This window comes from Aythya ferina (assembly GCF_964211825.1).
Source record: "Aythya ferina genome assembly, chromosome: Z".
Classification (NCBI taxonomy): domain Eukaryota; kingdom Metazoa; phylum Chordata; class Aves; order Anseriformes; family Anatidae; genus Aythya; species Aythya ferina.
The window spans coordinates 56,673,299-56,685,839 of NC_140299.1; the positions used below are offsets into that span (position 1 = coordinate 56,673,299).

Below are 12,541 nucleotides of genomic sequence, written 5' to 3' on the forward strand. Positions count from 1 at the left end.
GATCTTTAATGGTCTTTTTCAACTCAAACCATTCTGTGATTCTAAACTTATTTTTATCTATTCATCTTTTTACATTTATTTTAAATATAAAACAAACAAAAAGTTTATTCTCTCTAAGCTGAGATCATGAATGGTGACACTGGATTTGGCATGCCTTTACACCACCTAGAAGAAAAGTGACAGTGCTGAAGAAAAGCTGTCTAAATGAAGTTCTCAGTTCAGGCTTTAAACCTAATAAGAACTCACAATTTCTGCAAATGCTAGAAAATTGCAGTTAACCTCCTCACTCCAGAGGTCAGGCAACACAGCCTCTTGCTATAAGCTTTAATCTCCTGCAGCAGCCAGTTCACCTTATCAAATCACCCCTACTCTTGCCAAGTGATTATTTCACAGATTATTTGACTAAAAAGAAAAAAAAAAATAAAAATACGAAATGTAACACATTACAGAACTTAATACAAATGAAGCTTTACTTACTTTGCTTCTGAGTAACTACTCAAAGCTTCTTGTTTGCTAATGGCAGTCTTTGAAAATGTCAAAATCTTACATTAATAATTGAAAAATGGTTTGTATTTATTTATGCACACAATCCTACTGAAGCTATGGGACTGCTTGTTTGTTTGTTTGTTTTTCTGATCCAGTAATAACATGTCTGATTGCGAATTTAGAAGCCACAGGGAGTTTTCAAAGACACAAACAGTGGGTAGATACAGAACAAATGTGAGAACTGAACAGGATTGCAGCATGTAACTCACATTGGTACCTTCAAAATTTGTCACCAACATTGTTTTTCACCCCCAGTCTTTAAAAATAAAACTTCAGTGAAATACTGCTAGCCTGGTTTGGCAATATATATAGTAAATATACATAGTAAATAATAGCAGTCTGGAAGTACTGGTAAAATGCTTTTCCCAGGTCTGATTCAATATAGAGTTTATTAACACTTTACAGAAACACTGAAAGGCATATAGAAACCTAAACCTGGTCAAACTGTGGAAACAAGCAGCTGCAAGTAGGGAAACAAATCAGGACCTTACATAGCATTGCCACACAAACCTAAACCATTGCACTGTATTGCTGTTTTCTGAGGTAACTGTAGATTGTTAATTATTTCTACCACAGCCTAGACAAGGCGGCAAGGGAGATTAGCCGCACTGGACCAGAGTTAGCCATTTGTTAAACAGGGTTACAATAAGTTTGCAGTTTAGAGTATACAACCAGATTAATTTAAAGGCACTTAGGGATAAAGCAGGATGATACTTGATAACATCCACTCATTTGAATGAGAAAAGATACCAAAAAATATGTCTTTAATCGAATGTTTAAGTGTCTTAAAAGCATCAGGTGCTATGTAACATTAAAAATAATCATCCCATTGAACCTGGCCTCTTCAGTTTCCCTCTTTTCCAAAAATACACAGGCCCTAAAGGCTGATGTTTTTCAAATCACAGACATATATATGTGTGAAAGAGATTTTTTTTTCTATTGTAGTCAAATTCTTTTTAGAAAACTGAAGGATTCTATAAGCAGAAAGCAATTCTAGGCTGACTGATTGCCTTTCCAAAGGCCACAGAGGGAATGACTCAGAATTTTGTTTGGCTGTAAAAAAAAAAAAAAAAAAAAAAAAAACACAACAGGATGGTAGAAATCATATTTGAGAAGCAAATGCAATGGGAATAGTTACATATACAAATGACTCATGTACTATACACCAGTTTTCCAATGTTTTCCTAAACCTGAGTTTTCAGACAGAAGTTCTGGAGATATTAAGCAGTTTGCTTCCTACTCTGAGAAAATTATCCATCCTTTTAAAACAAGACAATCAAAGGGGAGATTCTAGTGACTCTTGGTCAACTGCTGGCTGAAGATGAGCCAGCAGTGTGCCCAGGTCACCAAGAAGGCCAACAGCATCCTGGCTTATATCAGGAATAGTCTAGCCAGCAGGACTAGGGAAGTTATTGTCCCTCTGTACTTGGCTGTGTTGAGACTGTACCTCAAATAGTGTGTTCGGTTTTGGGGCTCTTACTACAAGAAGGACACTGAGTTTCTGGAATACATTCAGAGAAGAGCAACAAAGTTGGTGAAGAGACTAGAAAACAAGACTTATGAACAGGGGGAAACTTATGAACATCTGGAGAAAAGGAGGCTGGGGGAAGACCTTGTTGCTCTCTAAAACTACCTGAAAGGAGATTGAAGAGATATGGGTGTGGGTCTCTTTTCTCAGGTGACAAGCAATAGGATGTAAGTAAACAGATTCAGGTTGCAACAGGGGAGGTTTAGATTGGATATTACGAAGAATTTCTTCATGGGAGGGGTGGTTGTGCATTGGAATGGGCTGCCCAGGATAGTTGCCATCCCTGGCAATATATAAGAAATCTTTGGATGTGACACATAGAAGGACATGGTTTAGACTTGGCAGTGTTAGACTGATGGTTGGACTTGATGATTATAAGGGTCTTTTCCAACCTAAATTATTCTGTGATTATTTTTTTCTTTCTTTTTTTTAATTTATTTTTATTTTTATTTTAATGTTTGCTTGTAGAGATGTTATTGAAAAAACAATGCTGACCACTTTTGGCAATTTGCATCACGGATATAAAACAGACTGAAACTGAAACGCAATTATTTACTTTTTGTAGAAACTAGCAATTCCCTCTTCAGAAGTAATTTGGTGCCCACTCTAATCACATGCAGTCAACTATCTACATGAATGTACATGAGTGTCTTTAGCCAAACAGTAATCAAACTTGTTGCATTTAGTAAAATACTGCTATCGTCTAAGCTGAACTTCAACTTTACAGGAATAGGAAAATGGCTGTGATGAAGAAAATTAGCAGTAAAAAGGTATATCTAAATATCTTAAAAGGCCACAACAACTACTTAGTGAGAGTTTCTGTACAGGAATAAGGATTAAAGATGTAATAAAGAGCTTCTCACAATTTTAGAATTTAAATGCAAATCCTTTCTTCTGCTTTTCATAGTCCAAAATCATAGATAAAGGACATTTAACTTATTGATTTCCAAATTCTGAATTCAAAATATGGTACTGGTTGTGCTTACTGTTGAAAGTTTGCAACCCGGCATAAATCCTGCCCCAGAACAAAAGAATACAAGTAACTCAATGAATGAAATGGTTAGAGGCATTCAGAGCTCCAGCTTCCTGCAGCACGTTTGATCTTTGCAAACTCCTGGCTCCCAACCTCTTCTTGAGTTGATAAAATGGACTGTGTGGTGTGAGTAGCCTTTGTGATTTTGGTACTGAAATATGTGTTATCTTTTAAGTCACTCAAGCTTAGTCACTTAGCTACTCAAATATGAAGCTTTGTTAAGGCTGAATTTTAGAGATAACTGATGTTGTAAATGCTTTTTTTGCACCTGCTTTCAGTTTCTAAAGTTTTGTTATAACATCAGTTTAAGCCTAAACTTAAAGATAAGCCATAATATATTCTTCTTACCTGTTTATCTGATATGCACTAATTCTCTGTGCAACTAAGATTAGAAGGTGAGGGAAGCACACAGATCCAAAAGCACACAGCACCACAGCTCCAAAAGAGGATCATTTGTTTCTCACAACTTGTCTCCAGATCTTCACTAATGACAAGGCAATTCCTGATTTTCAGGTAGGATAGAGAAGTAATTTAAATCTACAAAGGAATAGGTGAATCTTGCCGTGTTAGAAGTTGGAGTCCACTATTAAGCCCATATGTATCTGGCTGCAGTCACATACTGCATCACTGCAGTACTCCAGTGACTTGTTCTGATAATTGTGCTAAAAAACCTCCGTTGTGTGGCCATGCTGTAAAGCAGACTACTTAATTTAGAGAAATGTGCCAATGTGTAAAAGCACTTCATTTCTGTAGCTTTGATGACTTGAAGATAGGTAGCTTAGAAAAAGACTGCAGAGTTTGCCTGCCCATCCCCAAAGCCACTGCCAGTCTGTCCTCACAAGAAAAGGCTTCTCATTACTTACTGTATTCTCTCTTGCCTTACACGTTTTTGCTGCCTGCCAAGATGCCCAGGTCTTTTCCAGGAGAGCTGATCTCAGCCACTTGGTCAGCCCCCAGCCTGCATTGTTACAAGGGTTACCCCTTCCCTGTTGTAGGACTCCACATTTGTTCTTGCTGAATTTCTTAAGTGTCCTGCTGGTCCATGCCTCCAGTCATCCAGCTAGGTTTTCACCCAGCTAGTTGTCCAGTCATCCACAGTATAATATCCTAAACTGAATACAAGAGTATTCTGGAAGACAGTGCCTAATGCCTTGCTGTCATTGAGGTGTATGACACACAGTGCCCTCCCCTCATATACAAAATGTAGAATGTTTATAAAATGCACTGTTATTTTACCAGCTAAACTTAATAAAAGTGTGCAGTTGTCCCTTCATAAAGCAAGTTCCTTTTATGTGACTCGCCTTTGTCACATAAGATCATTTCTATTCCTATTCACACTGACAACAAACAAATTCTAATTGCTACTCTTAGAAAAGATTTTGACATTTTCTTGTGGAAGCTTATTTTTGTATTTCTATAAGAATAAAACTATAATCATCAGCAGACAGCAGTAGTACTCGATCAATAGAAAGTTGCATATTGAGAGATTTTGCAAGGATGTGTCCTGTTACTATGTGAAAGTAACACAATGGTCTGACATTGTGGAATAGGAAACATTGCTGAAATGAATGGAGATAGCAGGGGCAAAAAGTTGAGGATAGGACTGAAAATAAAAACAGAGCTTGCTAGATTCAAGGAAAAAAAATAAGATACAATTCAATAATTCATTTACTTCTTCAGAGGTGCATGCAGAGGTTAGAACTGGTCAAAAGCTGCATGTGAGCCAACAAGGCAAACTACCAATACCTTTACTATTATGTGTCTGTCATTTGAGATGCTTGCATGTCAATTCTTCTTATCCCAGAAACTGAAAGAAGTCTTTCCACTCCACATAAAGAAGCAGAAATTGGATGACTCTTTACCAAGATGTTGCCATCCCACACTTGCTGTACCTCTATCAGAATCAAGCAAATTACATTAGAAAAATAGAAGCTTAAGGATTTTTTTTTTTACCATTGCAGTCAACAAACTCTCAGAATACCTAAGATCTGGCTTTCTAAATCTGCTTTTGAGTGTGTGTGTGTGTGTATACACTTGTTTTGTTATTGTTGTTGTTGTTGTTTTTAAATTTATTATTTCTTTCAATCATCAGAAAGTCATATTTTCTTAACCTCAGCTGAGCTCAAACTGTTTAACTCAACCTTGAATAAAAATAATTGAAAGAAAGTAAAACCAAATGAAACGTAGAGTGTGAACAGAATATAATATAAATAATTCCTTCTTTGATCAGGCAGTAAACCACCTGGCAAAATGATTACCTCCAATCACAAGTACAACACTCCAACCCAGTTCTTTGCCACTGGGTTCTGAAACAGTTACAATGCAGTGCAAGTTACAAATCAGGTTTACTGTACATTGGTCTTAAGCCTTGTGTCAGCAGTAAATTGGTATCATTTGTAATGATCTGGAAAAATGAATAGAACCATGAAGGAAAGGAGTATGAGCAGCAAAACTCCGTCTACAGTACAAAACTGCAAGAAAAGCAATTAAGGATGTAAAAGTCCACACTGTATGTGACATGCATCACTTTTATATACCCAGTAATCACTGGTACAAGATTGCTTTGACACTTGCACTCATGTTTTTATGGAACCTCAATATTTTGTCCTTTAAAAATACTGAACCTGTTTCTGCAATATGAAAATATCACCTATAGCTTAATTGCAGTCAAAACCACCAGGCTTCCACATCTAGCAAGATACCTTTAACAATTATAAAAATTGAATGCGCTATTATCAGCATGATTTCACGTGAAATGTTAATTGAATAACGTGTTACTACCTGGTAATGACTCCCCACAGCTATTGACAAAAAATAAGTTTGAATAAGCACACAAAAAATATAGGCATCCACTTTAAAGATAGTTGATAAACGATCTTGCCACAAATGAGTAATATATAGAAGAACTGATGCCAATCTTCATGACATAAACTGGAGAATTCAGATAACAATTGTTTACTCTGCTCATGTGGAATAAGTGACTTCTGAATAGATTAAAACATGATATGTTCTTTCTGAAGGCTGTACTCAGTCAACAGGGAAAATCTGACCCGGTGGGCTACTTTCAGTTTAGCATATTTAATGTTTTTACTTGTTGAGTCTACATACCAAATTCCACAGGGTTGCTCAGTATAAATGGGATCAGAATCAGTCTGGGTATATTCCACTGCACTTTTAATTACTTTTCTGGAAAGGACTGAATCTGAGGAAACATATATATTTATAACACTGAATAGCTCTGCAAGATTACATATCAAGCTCTGTTCATTGAGTGTCAGGCTGATCCCTTTGTGAACCTATTCATACACATTTGCCTGTCACAGAAATTCCTTCTACAGCCACTAAATGGAGGGAGTATTTCAAATTAACAATCTCAGAAATTTGATACGGCACATGAAGAAGCTAGAGCTTGTATATTGTCTCACTTATGCTCTCTCAAAAAATATCCTCAAAAAAAAAAGAAAAAACATGACATGGGGTAACGGGAGAAAAAAGTAACTTATGCATGAAGAGACAGAAAGCAGAGTAGTATAAAAAAGAGAAAACTAAGAAAGTTTCAAACTTATGTAGTGTGTAAAGAAGGTGAACAGGCTTTTCTTTTTTTTGACTTTAAAACAAGTACTACAACATAAAAGCTATGGACCCAATGGAGATATTCAATGGTACATCTAAAGTAGGCAGATAAAAGTACTTTTTCATACAATGCACAACTGAACTATGAAATTCATTGTTAGAGGATGTTTTGGATGACAATAGCCAACCTATTAAAAAGTGTCAAATTGGTAACATCCACAAATACAACATTGCAGATGAAGCTCCTTCTCAGGGATCTGTTAAACTGCTGAACACAACTTGGCATCTCTGCTGTTACTTTTATGTGTTGGCACCTGGCATCAATATGACCACAAGCTAGGGAGAGCTCAACTTGAACAGACACTTTTATGGTCTTAGATCCAACATGGCATTGGACTTGATGATCCTTGGTGGGTCCCTACCAACTCGGGATATTCTATGATTCTATGGCATGCTGGATAACATGGTGCAAATAGCAAATTATACTGAAGAAAGAGGTATCTTGTCACGAGAGCAGCAGACAGTTTACTAGGAATTTATGTTTGTAAATGTAGTCAGTTACATATTTATTCCCAAAAAAAGAGAAGTTGAATCACTTGTCTGACCTTAAACTTTCTGTGGTCAAAGCCTAAAATTTCACTAAAATTCCACAACCCTTCATCTAACCCTCTCAGTTTATATGATTCTATTAATTAAAAATATGTATTTTCCCATTCCTTACTGAGATATGCCTTAGGCAGAAGACTGCATTACAAAAATGTGAAAGAATTAGTGTAAATAATACTGTTGTGAGTGTGACAGTCAGCATGGAAACACTGCTGAAGGTTTGCATAAGACCTACTTTATAGTTTTCAATGTACTCTATTTTGAAATGGTATACACAAGAACTGTTTCAGCAAAAGAACTTGGCACTTAATGAAAATCTGAAACACTCACCAAAACTGTCACTTGCTGTTTTGTAAGCTTAATTCACTACATCAAAATTAAGGGCTCATTTTTGTTTTCCTATTATTCTTTCACTTACATTGGCAAGTAAATTCAAATTCTTGCATATGAAGCAGATTTCTAAGAACACTCAAGAGCCTGGACTCTGCCTGGCAATCTTCCTGATAAAGAGAGTGAAAAGAACTAATGACATTAATGTTGAACACAGTATGTTGCATCACCACAGCTAAATGTGGGCATGGCCAGCAGGCTGCCTTCAGTGTTAACCACCATTCTGCAGAATCTTAACCACTGTGTGCAGGCTTTACTGTCTCTGGCAAAATAATTGAGAACATATTGAAGCTTACTTTTACCTATCTCAAAATAAAATAGTCCAAATTCCCTGTACAGGAGACTATTCTACTTTGCACCATTGTTCTAGAATGATCTGCTGCCAGAGTGCTTTAGTCAATTTATGGCAAATCACCTCAATAAGAAAGGATCAGCTAAGGATAAAGAAATATCAAGATACAGCATAACACTGCACTTCTGTTGCCAGTGAATAAAGAAACGGTGGTCGAAGTTAAGAACAGTTAAGCATATGAATCTGTTGCTCATACATAAAAAGATTTTGGTGTAATGGCTAGAATCCTCCACAGCCATAAGCCATCAAATACATATTATTTGGAAGGATGGGGCAGTAAAGCTTATAGATGAAGTAGAGAGACTTCATGGCTAATTAACAAGATACTTTTAAGACGGAGAATGTCTTTGACCCATTTCCATAATATTTCCAAGCCATCACAATACTCTCAACAGAACCCGCACAAGCTTCTTCAGTTTTCATCTACAAAAAAGAAATATTGACCTACATTTAGAAGAAAATCATAGGATGCACAAATCTCTTCAGATATTTGATAAGAACATCCAACCAAAGGAAAAGACCCCTTCTTCAGTCCTTGAATCAATGACAACAGCTTTTTATGTTAAATCATCATTAGTCTTAGTATACTAAGAACCCATGCTGCAGAGTTTTTGACCCATTCTTCATGAACAAGGACTTTCAAAATTGCCCACATATTGTTTTGATTTTAAAACAGGGCAGAGAGACAACAACCTTTTCTTCAGAAAAACCCTCCAACAGATACATGCCACAGCATGACTACAGAAAATATGAGCCTCAGTCTTGTCACATCTTGTAGAAATAAGTTTAAGTCTTCATGTCCTTTGGAAGTGCTCTGCACTCCATGCTGTAGTACAAAGGGAGAGTGAAGGCCATCATCTTCCACCTGCTTCAGTAACTTCTGAAAGAAAAGAGCAGCACATAGAGATGGAACCTGATTTTTAACACGCAAAGGGCATCCTCAAAGCGTACCTACAAGGCCCAGGTTTTCTTACAAGGCTGGGAGAAGGTCACACTGTCCATACCTCTGCAAGGCTAAGCAAGACTAAGCACCTGACAACCTGACCACTGCTGTCATGAGATGCACTCCTATTTTCTTTCAGAAGTTACTGAAGCAGATGAAAGAGGATCTCCTTCATTCTCCCTTTGTAATACAGCATGGGAGTGCAGACAACTTGCAAAGGACATGAAGGCTTAAACTTGCTTCCCCAATATGTGACAAGATTTAGGTATTCCAGAATGTGGAGCGAAAAAAAAAAAAAAAAGTTAAATTTTATAACAAAATTCTAAATTTTAGAAAAATCCAAGTTGTTCTAAGTCTTTATCCAAGCCTGTTCTAAACTTGAAAGTTGTGCCTTTACACAAGCCTGTTTCTACAAAACATACTTCAGCTGAAGACAGTTAATTTCCTTACTTAGCCATGAAACTTTAGTAAATACTCTTATTTTCACACTAGTATGGGCAATGCTGAGTCTATGAAATTGGTTAATGGAAGTCATCTTAAAGTTCTATGGAATAAATAATAGGAATAAAATTCTAAACTATTTAGAAATTGAAGAACCTAATGACTACATATCCAGACAGATAATAAAGACATTCAAAACCTACTAGAGTAAGAAAACAAGTGACTCTTAGGCAAGTAAGATTTCTTTTTTTTTTAATATTCTCTATAATTCCAAAGAAATTTCAAAGTTTCTGTTAGAAACACTCTCCTTCTTGAAGAAGTTGAATGTCACTTGGTTTGTTCCAGCAGCAAACAGTAAACCCTGGAAGAAAGGACTTCAAGAAACAGTATCTGCAAAGCTTACAGAACAAAAAATAAATGAAAGTGAACCCACTATTTAAGTAATAAACAACATATATTTATTGCTATTCAATACTACACAATCCAATTAATTCTGCACTTAATCTACAGAAATAGTTGGAATACTTATCTATGTAGATTTAAAAAAAAATAATAATTGTACTTATCTTTGAAAAGACTTTGTATAAGAAAGAAAACTACGATTTAACACATAGTTCACTTCAGATTTATCTGGTGAGAATAGCTGTCATCACTATAAAAGTGATAGTGTACTAACCTGGTCTAGCAGGTTCATAAAGAACCAGTCTGTAAAGAAACATCTTTCTCTAAATTTCAGTCTCTGGGCTATGTGAAAACAGGATTGCAGAGATACTAGCAGAGGCCCGTATATTTTTCTTTTGTGACTGAAAGTTACTTGTAGCACTAACAGGAGACGCCCCCAAGTGCTTTTGTTGAAAGAGAATTGATGCAGCTTCCAAAATGCTAAACATGTCAAAGTAAGAAACTGATGTCTTTTTTTTCAAAAGACAGCTACAATGTGACTGATAATGCTTTGCTTTCTTTCCATGAGCAGTATACTAATGATCAAACAGGCAAGATAACTTTTCTGGCTATTTATACGGATACTATCATTCACATTATTTAGACACCAGCTGAGTACAGGTACTCAACAAAAAAACAAATTTCTAAAACTATTTTGTAGATACACCAGTAGACCTCTTCAAAAATATAGATGCATACTGATTTCTCTTAAGGGACAATATCAGCAAAGGTCCACCTTCATACAAGCAACTTTCATGTGGCTGGGTCAAGTGATTGACATACAGACATAACAGTGTTTAAAGATAACTTGTTTAAAGATAAGGGTTGCAAAGGAGATTATATATGAGGAAAATTATCTACTTTGAATTTGAATGTTATTTACATGCTACTGGCCTGTCAGATGTTTTGAACTGACTTTAGTCTGAAAATGCTACAGCTACATGGGATTTTTTGATAAAATAGTTTAAACTCTTCTGTGAGTATTCCATGATATACAGAGAATCTCTGAAGCCAGATACTAACAGAGGAATAAATACTTCGTTATTCAGTTACCTGGATTTCTGGTCCCTCTGGAATCAGTTTACATTATTATTATACATCATCTGGAATCAGGTCTACATTAGCAAGCAGTGTGGACAATTAGGATTTGCTCTGTAGGGTGGGACAGTTGGTACTGAGTATGGGATGTCCACACCATGTACATAACATATTTTTTCCACCTGGCACCACAAACTGAGTGTCCATTTGCAGCTGGGACATACTTCCTGTGCCACAGGAATAGCCCAGTTTATTTTCACCTGAAAATAATGTGCTTTAAGACCCTTCCATAACATAAAGAACAGTAAAGGATCAGGACATTTACTTCAAAAATGCCCTGATTCAAACTAAAACCACTCATGTATGGACATCCAATAACAGCTAAATATTGGCTTAAATGGTGGCAGGAACAGTTTCCAAAATATTTCTTGAAGATTGTAATTAGCATGTTTAGGCTGTTCTTCGAAGTTTCATGCTAAAACTAGCCTACTGTACTAGAAAAAGCAACATATCCATCTATCATCTATCTATGTATCTATGTATCCATCCATCCATCCATCCATCCATCCATCCATCCATCCATCCATCCATCCATCCATCCATATTTATATAGATAGATATATCCATAATATCTATATCTATATATAATATCTATAATATCTATTTCCTAATAACGAAGGTGATGTCTTTTTTATTCTCCTCAAAGTCGACAAATCTGTCAAGAATAGAGATCATGAGAAAAGGTGCCAAATCTAAACTGGGTTTGGTACTCATTAAGAAGGAATGGTTGCAACTATGTTAGCACAAAAACTAGGTCTTACTTGGTATTGTCATGCTTTGGTTGCCACTGTGAAGCACAAAGTAAGTAAATAACAGAAAAAAAAAAAAAAAAAAAGAACAAAAAGGAATAACTATGTGCAGATGTATGTGAGAGTGGAACTGCATTTCTGAAGGAGAACATCATCTAGGAAACAGCTACTTATTTTTCAAGACAATTTAGACCAAAATAAAAGCAATGCAATAAGGATATTTTAAATGTGATAAAGACGATCCCAATTGCAGAAGATGGAAGTAAAGATAACTATATAAGCTTGAATAATTTAACTGTTTATAGCTTAGTGATATTGGCAGACTGGGCTTGACCTACTTCCAACTAATTACATGTCTATACATTCCCTATATTCACTCCACAATAACCATCTTCTCATAGCCTTACTGGTAGGATGTGCATACACATCCTGTAACATTGACATACTATTTTTAAGACTTCCTTATCAAGTTACTTTGTGCTTTTGCACAAAATTCTAATCTTACAAAGGCCATGTTGGAGGAAAAGTTGCAATCTCAGGTATTTGGAAGTTTTCTGATCTTTTTTTCAGTAGGGCTTTGCATTTGATCCACATCGCCTAACAGGAATCTTTCTTCATGACACAATTTCATTAATGATAGGAAAATGTGAGCTACACTATGTCCCCTGTTAAATAAGTATCTCCAAATCTCATGCAATTCAATCAAACAGAAATATTTGGTTGGAACTTCATAAACAACTCGTGTATAATCTTAAAGGCAGTTCAGCTCAATCTTTTGTAGGCCCTTCAGGTCTCTGAAAACCCAAGCTTTCACTACATGATTCTCTTTCATGACCAAGGA

General features: G+C 36.0%; 1 protein-coding gene across 1 annotated transcript in view; it reads right to left on the bottom strand.

The window, feature by feature from the left end:
• ST8SIA4 (ST8 alpha-N-acetyl-neuraminide alpha-2,8-sialyltransferase 4) overlaps positions 1 to 12,541 on the bottom strand; it is a 63,137-nt gene that overhangs the window by 6,969 nt on the left and 43,627 nt on the right. The gene's annotated exons all lie outside the window — the stretch shown is intronic.